The sequence below is a fragment of the Lissotriton helveticus genome, chromosome 11, assembly GCF_964261635.1.
Source record: "Lissotriton helveticus chromosome 11, aLisHel1.1, whole genome shotgun sequence".
In the NCBI taxonomy this organism is placed as follows: Eukaryota; Metazoa; Chordata; class Amphibia; order Caudata; family Salamandridae; genus Lissotriton; species Lissotriton helveticus.
This window is the reverse complement of record NC_136072.1, coordinates 798,100,737-798,117,129: the sequence shown is the minus strand read 5'-3', so window position 1 is coordinate 798,117,129 and position 16,393 is coordinate 798,100,737. Positions and strand designations below refer to the sequence as shown.

General features: G+C 44.3%; 1 protein-coding gene across 1 annotated transcript in view; it reads right to left on the bottom strand.

Annotated features, from left to right (window-relative positions):
* Nucleotides 1-6,663, bottom strand: part of NUDCD3 (NudC domain containing 3) — a 256,588-nt gene extending 249,925 nt beyond the window's left edge. The window contains exon 1 of the mRNA XM_078666784.1: nt 6,529-6,663. The gene's annotated coding sequence lies outside the window, so the exon portion shown is untranslated. The remainder of the gene's footprint in view (nt 1-6,528) is intronic.
* Between the last annotated feature and the right edge of the window lie 9,730 nt (nt 6,664-16,393).

Sequence of the window (16,393 nt, the reverse complement as noted above, 5' to 3'; positions counted from 1 at the left end):
TACCTACACAGTGGGATAGCTGATAGGTGGTCTGAGGCCCGCCCCTTTATACACCACTCTGTAAACGTGCCTCTTGGTGCACTGCTGGTGGGGCGATGAGGTCCTCTTGTGTCCTGAGGACCTCAGGACTAAAGTGGACTTCATCCACTAAGCCGGAGTGCGCCGAGAGGCGCGTTTGCAGAGTGGTGTCAAAAGGGGGCGTAGCCTCTAACAACATCACAGCAATCCAGCTATGTGGGGAATACTGTAGGTAACAGGAGAGCTAGTTGGCCCCCAGGGACCCTCAAGAGGCAAGGGGACTTCATCCACCAACCAAGAACAAGCCAGGAGGCGCATTTGCAGAGTAGTGGAGAAAGTGGGCATGACCTGCGACCACCTATCAGCAACCCCACTGTGTGGGGCTTACTGGAGGTAACAGGTAGTCTAGTTGGCCCCTAAAGACCCCAGCAGCAAAGGGGACTTAATTTCCCAACTAAGAGCATGCCAGGAGGCACGTTTGCAGAGTAGTGGACAATGGGGGCGTGGCCTGGTATCAGAACTCAGAAATCCAGTTGTGTGAGAATTACTGGAGGTAATAGGAGGGGTAGTTGGCCCCCAAGTGTGATATAATATGTAAGGTCATAAGCAGTGCAATGCGGGGGCGCGAGTTATAGTATCCTCAGCTAACGGCTGAATTTCTCGGGTTTTGTACGAGTGAAATGTCAGACTAACTATAACGTCTCTCAAGCCTTTGTTTTTTTTCTGTGAATTTCTACGGTTTTTAAAATGCTAATTCCGAACTATAACGTCCCTGATACCTGTGTTTTTTCCAGTGAGAAGAAAAAAATACATTATATCTCTCTCTCTCTATATATGTGAAAGCAAATGTCCCAATATGAGAGGAGCAAACAATGGCTGGTGCTGGCGGCGAGGTTCAGGACACCTTCGCAAAACAATGTTTTCAGCAAGTTTCTTCAAATGAAGACGCCGCACACTACCTCGATTGTATGACTTCTTAATTTATTTTCTGTAGGTTCCCCACCTACGCGTTTCAGACAGACAAACTGTCCTTGATCACGGTTACAAACACTAACCGTGATCAAGGACAGTTTGTCTGTCTGAAACGCGTAGGTGGGGAACCTACAGAAAATAAATTAAGAAGTCATACAATCGAGGTAGTGTGCGGCGTCTTCATTTGAAGAAACTTGCTGAAAACATATATATATATATATATATATATATATACACATATACATACACGTTCATACTTTTACTGGAAAAAACCCAAAGGTCAAAGTGAAGTTATGCTTGTCTTTGTTATAAATATTTTTTTTTTTAACTCAGAAATTCACCTAAAAATCCACAGTTAAAGCGCAGTTATAATTATGAACTAAAACCGAAAAAACAATGAAATTGTAGTGTGGCTCATAATCTACGTCTTGTACAACAGCCGTGCAGACCATAACTGCCGCACACCATGTATTTATTACCCACAGGAGGCGAATCCCCACTGCGCAAATCCTGAGCAAAACGGATTGGCAGACAGACCCTTCTGTTTTTTTGTTTTTTAATATATATTTCTCAATCTCGGATCCTCATATCTCATGAGGATCTGCTTTGGAATATTGTGCTGGGATCCAAGGACCCATGCGCTGTAACAGCAAATATTCAGAAAGAAACTTTTTTTTTTAGATTATAAACTCAGAAAGGGTGGGAGGCAGAAACATGGATATGAAAAGGCCAACGGGAGAAAAAATGTCCTCTGCCAAAAGGATCTAGGCATTTTTGCTTGAAACTTTGGATTTGAGATATTTCATTGGATCCTTAAAAGTCCAGATATCAATAAACTTTTTTTTTAATTTAGACTCTTCATGCCCATTTTGTGAATGGATTTACACCAAACCAAATAAGGCAGTTCCTTAAGTAAAGGTCTAACCTCATGCAAGATTGGTGTAATTCAGTTCTGACCATTTTTCTATATCAAAGAGCAAATCTTCCTATGGGATTGAAAATTATACTACTGGGACTTCAATACGTCTTTATTTGCCCACTTGACCGATTTCAATTAAACTTGCCATGGAGAACTCAAAGTGGATGAACTTCTGTTTGGGAAGTTTTGTGCAAATTCCTTAAATGGCACCAAAGAACACAAATAAATGTCTTTCATATGAAACTCTGACTCCACCATAACTACAGAGGTATTATGTCACTTCTGTAGGTATGTATGTATGCATGTGTGTATATATATATATATATATATATATATATATATATATATTTTCCTTTCAGTAATGCGCTCCGGGCTCACATTCACAAGCCATCGCTAAGCTGAACTCTTTATCGAGGCCCTCAAGTCTCTTAAATCTGGTTCACCAGCAGCCCCTGCCGGCTAAATTGTTGACTTTGGCCACGAAGACTATCAATCCTGAGCTAAATCGGCTGATCAATCAATCTCTTACCACAGCCATTGTGACTACAGCCTGGAAACAGACCAAAATTGTCCCATTGCTGAAAAATCCCACTCTTGACCCCAAAATTACCTACAGCTATCGCCTTATTTCCCTCCTCCCTGCCGTGGCGAAAGTATGTGAGAAACTGGTTAACAGACAGTTGTCTGAATATGTACAACATCATGGCGTGCTCCACCCGGCTCAATCTGGCTTCAAAGCCACTTACAGCACTGAGGCTGCTTTTGTAGACGTTTCTGAAGCCATTCAGGAAACTTTAGAGTTAGATGGTAGGGCAGCTCTGATTCTGTTAGACCGGATGGCTGCGTTCGACACTGTGCCACACTCCCTGCTCCTGGACAGTCTCCAGGAATTGGAGTATCAGGGTGTGCTTGGAGGTGGCTGAAATCTTTTCTTGAGGGCAAAACGCAACAAATCTGGATCCCTCTTTTTTCATACTCCCCTCAGATAGTGACCACAGGAGCACCACATGGGTCTATACTGAGCCCTCAACTTTTTAACATTCATGTAACTCTCCTGATACAGATGGCAGAGGCGCTCGGTACCAAAAGCATTGCTTATGCTGATGACCCCCAGCTCCTTTTCACACGGAAGAAAAACAACTCCTCCACCTCACTAGTTAAATCTTGCCTGTCAGCTGTCTTTTGCTAGCTTTCCACTAGCCAGTTAAAATGCAATGAGTAAAAAACCAAGATCCATGTTTTCGGGAACTCCCCCCACAATTCCAGAAGTTGTTATGGCCAGAAGAATCTCCCATGCCGACCTCTGAGGGCCAACCTACGAAAAATGTAGGGACCTGGTTTGACAAGAAGTTGAACTTCACTGCTCAGATTAAGGAGCTTACGGGTCTGTGCTTTAGTACACTGAAATTCCTTAAAAAGTTTCCCCCTCTTCTCCCTACTTCGGCAGGGGAAACGGTCACCCATGCGCTGGTATCCTCGCGCCTTGATTATGCAAATGCCTTGTACGTAGGTCTGCCCAGCTATCTACTGAACAAACTGCAGGAGGTGCTGAATGCCGCGGCCTGAACTCTTCTTAATATTCCCATGAAGACCAGCCTGGACAACACCTGCGTAACCTGCATTGGCTGCCTATGATTGAGAGGGTGAAGTTTAAATCCCTGGTCCTGGCACATACAGCTCTCTATGGACTAGACCCTGCTTACTTGAGAAAGTGCTTTAGGTTCTATGTCCCTACCAGACAGCTGCGCTCAGCCATGCAACTTCTTGCCCACGCCCAAGCTTTCACCTTAAGAGAGGGAGCTCTCTTGCTTTCAGGGTGGCATCGGCCTGGAAAATTCTCCCCTTTCACCTCCGCAGCATTCAGTATCCTAAGCTTGTCAGAAAAAGGCTTATGGCCTTCCTCTTTATCTAATCCGTTTCTTACCTGCCTTTCATTCCACTGGGCTCGTGCCGGAACACTCTTCTGAGTAGCTGTGCGTGCTATAAATCCCCCATATACAAACATGGGACACGGCTGGTAACACAGCAAAACTATATCGTCTTTTGTAGTGGTACACTGATTTCTGAATGAGCAAATAAAAGTATGATACTTGACCCCTGGAGTGCTGATTTCTGCCTCACGGAGTTGAGCTAATTACTAAAAGGAAGTGTTTAAAGGCAGGAGGCCACTTCTTTAAGCCGTGAACAGGCTGTGCTGTGCTCAGATTGCTTTGTGGCAAGCTTTCTGACTGTGTACTGTTTCAATATTTAAAAACATGTATATGAAAATCAATAGCTGCAATAAAATAATTAAAATTGAATGTATTATAAATACCTGCCATTCAACTGACAATCAAAAAGATTACTAACCAGTGATGGAACGCTGTCTCACTTTCCGCATGTTTAAGAGAGATTTAGTGTTAAGAATGCTTGTCAAAGAGGTTATGAAAGCCCAGCCTGTACCTGTATTATCATAGTTTGAGGGGGTGGATGAGAACTGAACAAGCATCTTTTTGCCAATAGAACATTGTTTGTGGGCACACAGCTGCCACATTAGTTTGGCAGAGAGGGGCACATACAGGCCTCGTGCTATCGCTGTGCCAAACTACAAATGCTGCACAACCCAGTATGTGAGAGGGGCACCTGGGCTCCAGGAAGATGTAGTCAACATTGATTAGCTCGCCTGAATACAAACCTTGTGAATACTGTTACAATCAAGATACAATGAAGATGGATCCTTTATTTAAGTTACATTGATGTAGGTTTATTAGCTTAGTTGTAGGTTACAGCTAAAGCCCCACCAGGAGCTGCTCAGCCCTTCTCACTCCAAATGTCCACTCATTCCAAGCACAAACACTCAACATTCTAACCACACAATGACATCACTCACTGGCTGAGCAGAGGGAATCATGAGGACTTTGGGGAGAATGCAAAAGATAGCAAGAGAAGATAACAAATGCCTTTGGATAAAACTTCAGCAAACGTTCCAGTGAGTACCCCTGCCCACTACATGACAATTTTGACACAGAGCAGCCCTTTACAGGACATGGGTGGGTCTCTAATGTTTGGTACCTCAAACGACCTACTGTGAGCACCACTTGTCCCAGACTTTACCTTTAAAAAACTTTTGGAGCAGTGACTGGTCACCTTGAAATGTGCCCTGTATTTACAACTGGCACTGACTAATGAAAGTATGCTAGCCAAACTTTGACTCTGTGCCAGTTCTCTGGCACATTAAACCACCTTTTTGCTGTGAGCTTCTTGGTTCACTTACTCTATGACCTGTCCCCTCCGGCATCCAAGGACAATAAAATGTTAGCATATAAGGCAGACATAGCATATTTAATACTTCAACATTTGCCTGAAACCTTTAATGTCATTGATTGTGTGCGGCAAGCAATATTAAGAGACCAGGAAACCCCCATCTCAGAACATTAACCACAGATTCCCAAGCTGTCCACACTGTTAAACCTTACTTTGTACGCACTGTAAAATTGTTACAACTATTTTCCTGTCCCCAAAAGGTGCTAGAACCATCTGGTTTGTGTTGTTTAATTTATTAAGTGCCCTGCATTGCCTGGCTTTAAATACAATTCTATTATTTCGAAAAGATATAACTGTGGGTGACCATTAAGTTTATTGTGTGTTCTGTTTCATGCTATATCATAATCCCTGAATCATTTCTGGAGTACATTTGAGTGGTCATTTGTTTTTTCAGTTGGAGCCCAACAATAAAGCTTCAGTAGTAACAATATACAAAACTGTTTGAGCACAGTAACTGATAACAGCCAGAGTACGCAGAGCAGAGTCCTCAGAGCCCGTTCAATGGAATGCTGGTCTAAGCTAAATTGAAAGTTTGGAACAATGGCATTAACTAGGAGCACCATCAGAAGAAAGTTAAAATCCGGACTGCCAATTAATCTATTTCCATCACTACTATCAACCTTGTCTATTACTACATCTTCACTAGTTTCACTGCTGCTACTACTACCCAATTAGCCTATTATTTACATGTGAAATATCCTTAACCCAACATCATGCCATTAACCCACTACAGATTTTACCTCAATACTTGACCGTAATCTTTAACCTAGCTATTAACTCTACCCTAACCTTGCTGTAACTTTACCATAACCCCCACCCCATCACTAGCCCCAAACTGAAACGAGTTTATGGAGCCTAGTGCAATGGCACGAGAAAATGATAAGTGGCGAAGTGAAAAGAAGGTAATGGTATAGCAAGGTAAAATCTACGAAATAAGGGCAGGACATCCCAGTTTCAAACATGGGCAGTTACAACATTATTCTGCCAGCTCAGAAAACAATGTGTCATTTCCAGTCCCTGTTCCAGTGGCCTGCTACTGTGCCCTAACCTCCTGAAACTGCCATGGAAGAGCTTTTTCCACCAGCGTTGTCCTTTGTGTGTGTTATGCACACTCCACATAGAAAGATTTGAGGGTTAACATAGTGCAATAGGAATACCAGACCCCTGAAAGCATCGGGAACGTTTTTCTCTGGAGGGAGAACCGGGGACATGCTGTTATACCGGAAGGCGAAAATACAACTGATGAGCAGTACGTGTAAAAGAAGCTGAGCAGAAACCTTAATCACATCGATAAGCACAGTATGTAGCAGACTTACTGGGGAAGCTCCCTCGCAACCTGGACGCCTGGTCAAGCCCAATACGACAGAACTACCTGAAATAGAAAGAGAAGAAAGACCAACCATAACAAAACAATAAAAATAGAAAAGGGACCAGACGAGCGCGTGCGCAGCAGAAACCGGAAAAACTCTCCTAACGCATGCGTCATATGGTTTTTAACATCTAGGCATCGCTTCCGGACGCCCGCGCAGTTTAGGGTGAATTCTCCAGAGAAGTCGCGTTACCTTAGCTTTAATCAGGGAACAAAGCTGGTCCTCACGAAGTCCGAGTAATAGTAATAGGTTGACCAGAAGTACAGGAGCTCCCATGACAGTATCGTTTTTTTTTTACCACCAGTTCTGGCAAATTTAGTTCATGAATACATGCCATCATTTCAAAATGGGAAGTGGGAGATTTTGAAAAATAAACCGGAGAATGTATTTTCAGTATTGACTAGGAACACCAGATTCTCTAAAAAAAAAAAACAGCATTTGCAATGCGCTAGGTCTTGCATTTTCAGGAGTTAAAGCTGTTGGCGGTGTAAATGACAAAATTCTGAAGCAGTTATGTCATCATTTTTGTATTGTAAGAAATACATTTTCATATATACAATAGGGGTTCTCAGAAATAAATCTCATAGTACATTCAAAATGGCTATTGCTAAATTGCGTACTACTTCGAAGGTATCAGATATACAATTCCTATAAACAGAACTTGGGCCGGTCCAGCAAGCAGTACAAGGCTCTAAGTAACGCGTTTAGCAATAACTCTGAAGGAAGTTGGACAGTACTGGCATTCTTACCTAGTATACTTCATTTACCCAAGCTCTCAAGGGAATTTTGGGTAGCCCTTTTTTCTTCAAACTGTATGAAAACTCAGCAAATCTGTCCCTTTGTTTCTCCAGGGCAGACACTCTTAACACATAATGGCCAGCAGTATGGATAACATGTGACTCCTACACCTTGTAGCCCAGATCTTATGTAATATTTCCTATGCACTGATTTACATGCTTGTATAATTAACGGTCTCTATGTAATATGCAAAGCCACTGGAATTATGTGGCAGGGGAGCACTAAATTGTGTGGCAGGTGGAATGTCACATCATCTGGTGATGGCTGACGACGGCTTCATATGTAGTTCTCTGTACAGACATATCTCCTCGTTCCATAGTTTCTAACTATACGATAGCTGGGATGGTATTGATTCTAACTACAAGGCCAATATCCCACACCAGGGAAATGTCTCTGTGTTGTGGGACCTGCTGAGATTTATAATGCAGTTTATATGTCCAACAAATTTAGGTGAAGTTGGGAATTAGATGTTGAGGCTCCTAGTTCGTGGCTAAAACAGATATCGAGTCTCCTATTTCCTAGCAAAAACTTACTCACTGCACCACATGTAGAGATGTAGTCAACCCCCTCCCAGAGCATTGCCTACCTTGTTAGGGCCCCTCTCAAGGTGTTTGTTTTGTTTTATATAGCACTCGTTCAATGCATTGAGCCTATTTCTAAGTTTCCCCCATTGTTTTCATATTATAGAATACAAGGCATTAGCAGTTTGTGAGATCTTTTCATGGGGTCCTGGAACAGTTGAAGGTTACTGGAAATATCTGCAGTGGATACTGCTGTTTACAATTGATGTTTCAGTGAAAAGTATTTCATCAAATTTTCACATTAGTTATTCAAATCAAATCAAATTCCTTTATTTCACATTAGTCATTCATTTTATAAACTTGTGTCACCAAAGACAGTAATAGCGAACCGGTAGTGAGACTTGATAAGTGCAATATCCAGCTAAGTTATAAATTGTAAAAGGACCAGATTTAAAGGAGGCGGTTATAGAATGTGTTAGAAATATGGTCTTTGGTTGGCAGTGGTCAGGCTAAGTTACACCCTCAGAATAACCTGTACTCACCCTCTTAGTAGCTTGGCAAGAGCAGTCATGCTTATCCTCAGAGGAAACACATAAAGTATCTGTACACACACAGTAACAGAGTGAAAACACCACAAAAGGACTCCACATCAGTCTAGAAAAATAGACAATATTTTCTAAGTTAAACAAGACCAAAACAACAAAAATCCAACATACACAAATCAAAATACGAATTCTCAAATATTAAATGCAGTTAAAGCACTTAGAAACAATAGCTCAAACTGGAGCTATAACGATGTGCTTGACAGGTTCGAATCTCAAAGTTCTGGGTTGACAGCAATGGAGCGCATGCCGGTGTCTGAGTCGTACAGAACCTGGTTACAGTACTTTGGAAACTATGACAACAAAAATACATTGCGAGGCAGCGGGGAGGTGAGGTGTCACTGGGGCAGGTGCGGCGTCAGTTCCTTACTGCCGATGCAGATCGTTGGCATGTTGGTGCTCAGGATTTTGCACGGTACAGGGGAGGTGATGTGCGTTGGCGGTGAGGAGGCAGTTCCGCTGGCAGTGTGGGGTCGATGAAGTGTCAAGAGTCAAGCCACATGGTGTTGATTTCACAGTGTCGATGTCACACCATGGGGCCTTCGGTGCAGAGGTGAAGTCGGGCGCCACAGACTTCAGTGACACCGTACTTGGGATTCCATCTGTGGCAGTTCTTCAGAGACACTGCGGTAGCGTCAGGCCTGCATTGCAAGTCACGGTTGTTGCGTTGAGCGGGGTCCATGGCTCCAGTGCAGGCAGCGGCGTGTTATCATAGTCGCGCTGGCTCCGAAGTCACACTCAAAGTCGATATGCTGGTTTCTTCTTGATTAACACAGTAAACTCACTTCCAAGGGCCCTGGAACTGGATTTGGCACCACTTGGCAGAGTAGCGCTCTCAGTAGGAGTGCCCAGGCACTGCAGGTTAAGTCTTTGATGCCTCTGAGACTTCCAACAGTAGGCAAGCTCAACACAAGCCCTTGTAGAATCCTAGAAAGTAGGATGCAGAGAGCAAAGTCCAGTCCTTTCACTCCCAAGACAGAAGCAGCAGGCCAGCACAGCAAAATGGCAGTCCCTCTTAACAGCACAGCAGTTCTTCTTTTTCTTGCCACAGTGTCGCTTCATGTGGCTGCCTCCAGCATTTCACTTGTCTCCTGTGACTCTGGTGGCTAAACTTCTGCCAAGGAGGGCCACCGGCCTCTACCCTACATCAAGAGTGCATTGTGCATCTACCCTACATCACAAGCGCATCGTCTCACAAGAACACCTCACTGCTCCTTCCAGTGTAGCAAAGCTGTGTCAGAGTGCATTTTGTGTAAGTGGTGCCACATGCGGACAGTGACTGTGACGCTCTGTCCTCTATGCACCTAAAATTGTATGAATTGGTTCTATAGCCGCTTCTCCACAGGTCTGGAATGTTCACCACAAGTGCTCTTTGGAGGTGGTACTGGGCGGTCGCTGTAGCACTTATGGCTCCCCTGGAGTTGGCAGGGTTTCACCAGAGCACCCTCAACAGCTTGGGTTTCAATGTTGGAGTCCGGGAACAGCCTTCTGCACAGATGCCAACATTTGGGAAAAGAGGTAGATTTAGAAAAAAACATTTTCAAAGATTTTATTTTCTATATTACCTTTCATTTGCAATGAAAGATTTTTATAAGTGAGAAGGCTAAAATAAAGGCATTTTTGCATCGCAATCAGTGTCAATTTTGCTCTTACAGAGTAGCATGCTACCTGCCTGCTAAACACTCAAGTACCTCGTCATGTGTAAGTGCTATATGACTCTAGTACTTTTGCACGTCACTGGTTTTTCCTTCTGATCACCAAATTCAACATGATCATCCCTTGCAAACCCAAGTACAAATGGCAACATTTTATTAATTCGGGGATGATGAACTACTGAAAATCATTGCTCTATTCATTTTATGGATCCGATTCCTGCCAATATTACCAAAGACTTTGCTTTATACACGCTTTCTAACTGGACTAAACTAGTGTACCTCTTTCTCTGGCGGTGAGTGATATCTGACATCCACCGAACTTCTTAAAAATAAAAATAGAAACCCGTCTGCAGGCTCGAACAATCTCAACAACCTTGCGGGCAGTGTTGCTGGCTGCAGCGCCGTGTGCAATGTTGAATGTGCTTGCACCGCATTTCCCTGCCACTTGGTGCATGGAAATGCAAGGGGTACCATGGGTACCCCCTAGTTCAGCGCCAACCCCCTCAAACAAGGGGGGCCCGCAACGGCCCCCAAATCCAATCCCCCCAGCCTTTCCAATACCCACATCCTAATATGACGGACGGTGCCTGCTAGGCACCGCCACCATATTAGGGGCCCTGCTCCGCCCACCAGGCACTCGTTACGATTGCCACCAGCAGAAAAGCAGCGGATGGACTTTGCGTCCGCCGGGATACCCACCACCATCCTAATATGGCGGTGGTAAATAACATTGTGATGGCGGAACAATGAGCCCCTTAGTTTTTAGCCTCCGATTTCAAATTCCTTCACATTTACAGAATGTTTTAATATTTTCAGTTTTACATTTTGCTTCCTTATTTATATGCACTTTATTAAATGTTCTAAGCAGTTACGGATGTGCTGCGTTGGACCACAGGTTAAGAACCACTGCAGTAAATCCCTCTGTGCTTCTTAAGAGTCTCAAAAATCGGATTGTCATAGATGGAGTGGCCCTTAAATGATTCATTTACCTGACGGACAGGCCACAGAGGCTAAACATGGATTCTTGTCTCTCAAAATGGGTTGATGTAACACAAGTGGTCCCTCAGGGATCTGTCCAAGCCATGATCCTTTTTAATTTATACAGCGAACCCCTTAGAGTCTTACTAAGTAACTCTGGGATCATTTATCATCAACATGCTGATGATACTAAACTGTATATAAAGATCTCCGCTCCAAATTGCATTTTCCGTATTGCCAACACTCTAAACATAGTTCAAAGTTGGATGACTACCTATCATTTAAAACTGAATCCATCTAAAACAGATACCTTTTCCTCTTATCTCGTGTACCACTGCCAGTTCAATCATGGGTGAAATCAATCAACATCCTCAAGTGCAAACCTACCATTGCCAAACTCGACAAATCCATAGGAGTTATCCTTGACAAAAGACTCCCCATAGCCAAGGTCATAGGCAAAAATGCATGCTTCTATTGCGTCTTCTCTGGTTAATTAATTGCTTCATTCCAGAATAAGATCTCAAAATTCTAATACAAACACTGCCAGACATTTACTTCTGCAATCCTTTCCTGACTTGTCTTCCCAAGATACATCTCACATTCAGTTATTCATTTCTTTCTAGACTGTAATCTCTTCCTGAGGAGAAGAAAAAGATACTCCACCCTATGTTAAAAAATATGATATTAGAAAACAAAATTACAGCCCATTGGCTTTTATTCTTTTTTTTTGTTGTTTTAAAAAAAAGTTTTTTTGGGATGCCAGAACACAGAAAAAAGAAATATAAAAGTATGGGAGGTCCCCTTATTAATCCACTTAGGGACAGGGAGAATAGGAGTGAAGAACTTAACGAGTCCCGAAAGTTCAACTCTTGAAAAACCCCTTAGTGTATTGCCCTCATATCTCAAAATGCCAACTACGTAGAAGAGTATACATAATTACACAATATTAGGCATATAGTGAAAACAAGAATAAATTAGTAAATTGAAAAACATTATTTGATATTAAAAAATAAACAGTTTATTACAAATCGATAAAATCAATGTTGAATAACATCAATAAAGTGCCATACATTAAAAATATGTCTTGGTTTCAAGAGATATACATATACGTATATAGAACGATAAAAAATCATGCAATTCACAGTTATTAAAATTGTCAAAAGTCACAAAGTTCACAGTTGTCAAGGTTGTCGACGCAGCGTTTCGGTGTACTACGATATCACCTTCATCAGGACAAACAATTCTATACAGAAAAAGCATATAATTAGATACATTCATAGATTTTGTTAAAAAAACTTTCTTTTTACATTATCCAAGGCATATTCGTGTTTTCACCAGAACGTATATTACATCTTCTACACAAGTTTAATTTCCTACATGCGCGCATCCAGGATGGCCGCGTAGGCACTGGGCTCCCGAGTCCCTTGCTGCCCTCCGCATATATCCTGAACGATATCCTGATTTTGACTACGGGTTCTGGCAGATGTACCTCAGCTGATACCTAAGCTGTTTTCAAAATTTCATTTGGACTTCGGGAACCGCAGATACGCCGACCGGAGTTTTGGAGGCCCGCCCCACGGCGACACCAGGAGTTGGCACACCAAGACGCCGGGGAGTAATTGAACAACAGCGGCCTGAGGGGTTTCCCCTGTTGCCCTGAGTTGACTTTCGGTTTCGTTTTTGAGCCACTGCCTTCTCCGACTGCGTGATTGCCTCGCTCCTCCATCGGGGTCCAGCCTAACTCTGCTGCCTGACTATGCACCAACTGTTCTGAGGGTCCGGGTGTTGGACCGAGCTGCTGCTTCTGCCTTTTCGGCCCACTTTCGTTATTTGCGGTGGTCGGTGGATGAGCGGCCATTTTCACCAGGTCTCGCGGGCCCCCTCGGGGCTCACCATTCAACATGACCACCAGGCCTGACAGCGAGAAGCGGAAGACTAAAACGCCTCTACGAGGGGGTCCGATTCAAACCAACGTCATGGATCGCTATACCCAACCCAAGGGGTCCCCCTGTGGTGCCAGTCGAGCTTCTGAGGGCCCCACTGACGATCCACCTACGATGGCCGAATTGACCTTGTAGGACGTTATGGGCGCCATTGCCAACATGCAGACTTCCATTGGTCAGCAATATGAGGCTCTCGCTCTCAAAATAGACACTGTGGCAGTTGATGTTACTTTGATCATAGCTGATTTGTCGAAGACCAATGAAAGGGTCAAGTCTCTGGACCTGAAGACTTCTAGCCTCACGACCGATGTCTCTGATCTGCAGACAGAAGTTGGACGTTTGCGCTCCTCTAACGATCTCATGGTCCTTCGCCTGGAGGATTTTGAAAATAGGGCCCGGCGCAACAACATACGCCTTGTCGGGGTTCCTGAGTCCTCTGGTGCCTCGGCAACTGATCTGCTCGTGGAGGACATCGTCTTGAATCATCTGGCCCCCACAGGCCTGAGTAAATTCTATGCTGTGGAGCGTGCCCATCGAGTGCCGGGCGGAAAACCGAAGTCGGGCGCCACGCCGAGACCTATCATCGCCAGGATCTTCAATTTTAGGGACAGAGATACTATCCTTCAGGCCTCGAGAGTAAGTGGCCCCGTCAAATTTGAGAATACGACGGTGAGTTTCTACCCGGACTTCACGCAGCTTGTTCAGAGACAAAGGATGGAGTTTCAGGGGGTGAAACGAAGGCTGAGAGACTTGGGCCTGAAATACGCAATGCTTTTTCCAACCAGGCTGCGTGTCGAATATGGAGACCGGACTTTCTTCTTTGATCGTCCTGACGGAGTTAGTGACTGGCTGGATACCCTCCCCAAACAGACTGACTCGACCGGGCATCCGGGTGGAGCCGAGGGCGGCGTATCGGAACGAGAGTGACATTATGTTTCCTGATTTCTGAACATTCACGTACTATTCAGCTGGGTTCCATGTTTCTCCTATTACTGTGTCCTATTGCTATGTACCCGGGGGTGGCGGGGGGAGTGGGACTCTTTCCTCCTCAGAGGTTTCTTTTCATAGACTAGTTTAATAATGGGGCGACAGGCACACTGCAAGTTGGGGTGGCTTTTGAGTCTAACGCAGGGGTGCAGGGTGGGGGGCGTTGTAACGGGTTGGGGGTTCTTGGGTGTTTGTGGGGTTTTTTCAAGGCACCGTATCATATTTCTGCTTGATTGGATCATTGTGTTCGTTGTGGGGTGGGCTCTGCACATCCTTTTGGGATGGGGTTAGCGGGTTGAAACTGATGTGTTGGAATGTCAATGGGTTGGGAGACAGGATAAAACGTATTTCCCTCGCTAAACTCACTCTTCCCTGGTATGATGGGGTTATAGCGTTGCCGGATATTAGGCGTTACTATTGGGCCTCGCAACTGAGTGCGATCAATCACGCGACATACGCGCCTGCTCCTAACCCGGCGTTTGAGATGGATAAGTATTTGCTACCGGGCGGGGACTACAGGAGGGCACTCTACTCTAAGGCGGCGGGCAAGGATTTATCTGGACCTACCATGGTTGCTGTCCGAGTGTGGCATGCGGCGAATGCGTCTGTGGGTTGGGAGGGTCGATTGACTCGTGCGACCCCCTTGTATGCTTCTGAAAGGTTGGGATGTCTCTGTAAGACGAAAGGGTTTGAAAAATGGGATATGATTGGTATTAGCTGTGTGGGCCATCTTTGGGTCAAGGGCAAAGTCAAGACCTTTGCGGTACTACAGTCAGAATATGAGTTGAGTGACAGGGAATTCTTCCGATACACACAGATTCACCATGCCTTGAGTTCGGTTCTCCCTGCAGGTACTGTCATCCCGAGTCCTCCCCCCTTGAAGATAGGCTCCTTGACGGCCACGTCCCCGATAGTACCATTTCCCTGATATATAAGAAGTTGATCAACACCCGAGTGGATCTGTTAGTGCGTCTTAGGGAGGTCTGGACCGGCGATGGTTTGGAGCTGGACGACGAGGATTGGCAGGCTGCATTATCCTCGCCTAAGGAAGTCGCGATCCCTGCCCGTCTCCGTTTCGTTCAGCTCAAGATCTTACATCGTGTATATATCACTGGTCCGTACTTGATTCGCATGGGTTACTCCTCGGACGGGTTATGTAAGCGTGGTTGTGGGATGCTTGGTACTTTCCTCCACATACTTTGGGAGTGTCCGGAGGTGGTGCGGTTCTGGACGAATGTGCATACTGTGATGGGTAGAGTCACGGGGGTGGTGCTGCATCCCAAAGCTAGGCGGTGCCTGTTGAATGTGTGGGAGCCGAATGATTATAGTGTAGCCCAGACGCAGTGCGCGACCTTGGGGAATATGATTGCCAAAAGAGATGTAGCGCAGTTGTGGGGTTCCCAGCGCCCGCCCACGGTATCTGTGTGGAAGGAGAATATGGACTGGTGTATGTTTAGAGAGAAAACTGTGTATGTGGCACGGGGCACACCCAGAAAATGGAATAGTATCTGGGGCCAATGGAACGCGTACCGTGGAAATTTATGTGCGCCTCCGTTTGTGGACAACCCCGAAGTCCCTCTGTCCCCCTGATCAGGCATTCCATGTCTTGTGTGTTTTTTGTTATCCTTCGATTTGTTTCCCCGCTGGCCTCTCCCCACAATATGTATTATTGATCTGTTGTGTGATATTGTGCCTAGGTGTCCTCCCATGTGAACACAAGTCCATATACACTGTTTCTTTTTGCCTTGTACTTTGTTTCTTTTTCTTTCAATAAAAAGAAAAAAAAAAGTTTAATTTCCTATGTATAAGTAATAAGGCATTTAAGTTATAATGGGCTATACATGTGGGTTACTGAGTTTAGTGACTCGCAGTCACTCTGAGGTAGCTTATAAAATACTAAATAGTTATGCATACCTGTACAATATTAATTATCCCTCTCTTATTAATTGGAGGTGGTCTGATTGTTGTGTCTCGATTGATAGAGACTCTAGGTTCACACATCAAGTGCGAGGTTCCTTTCTGTAAGGGACATAAGATTACAAAAAATGACTGTATATCAAGTGGTCACATTCAGTATTTGAGTTTTGTAATCACGGGCCCACATTTTCTAAATGACGTATGGTTTTATCTTTAAATAAATCATTGTTCATACCTGCGAAAATTAATTATCCCTCTTGTGTTAATCGGAGGTAGTCTGATCGTTGTGTCTCGATTAATAGAGATTCTGGTCTAGCACATCAAGTTTGAGATTCCTTTCTGTCAAGGGTATAAGATTACAGAAAACACCTGTGTAGTAAGTGCCTAGATTTAGTTTTTAAATGTTGCAG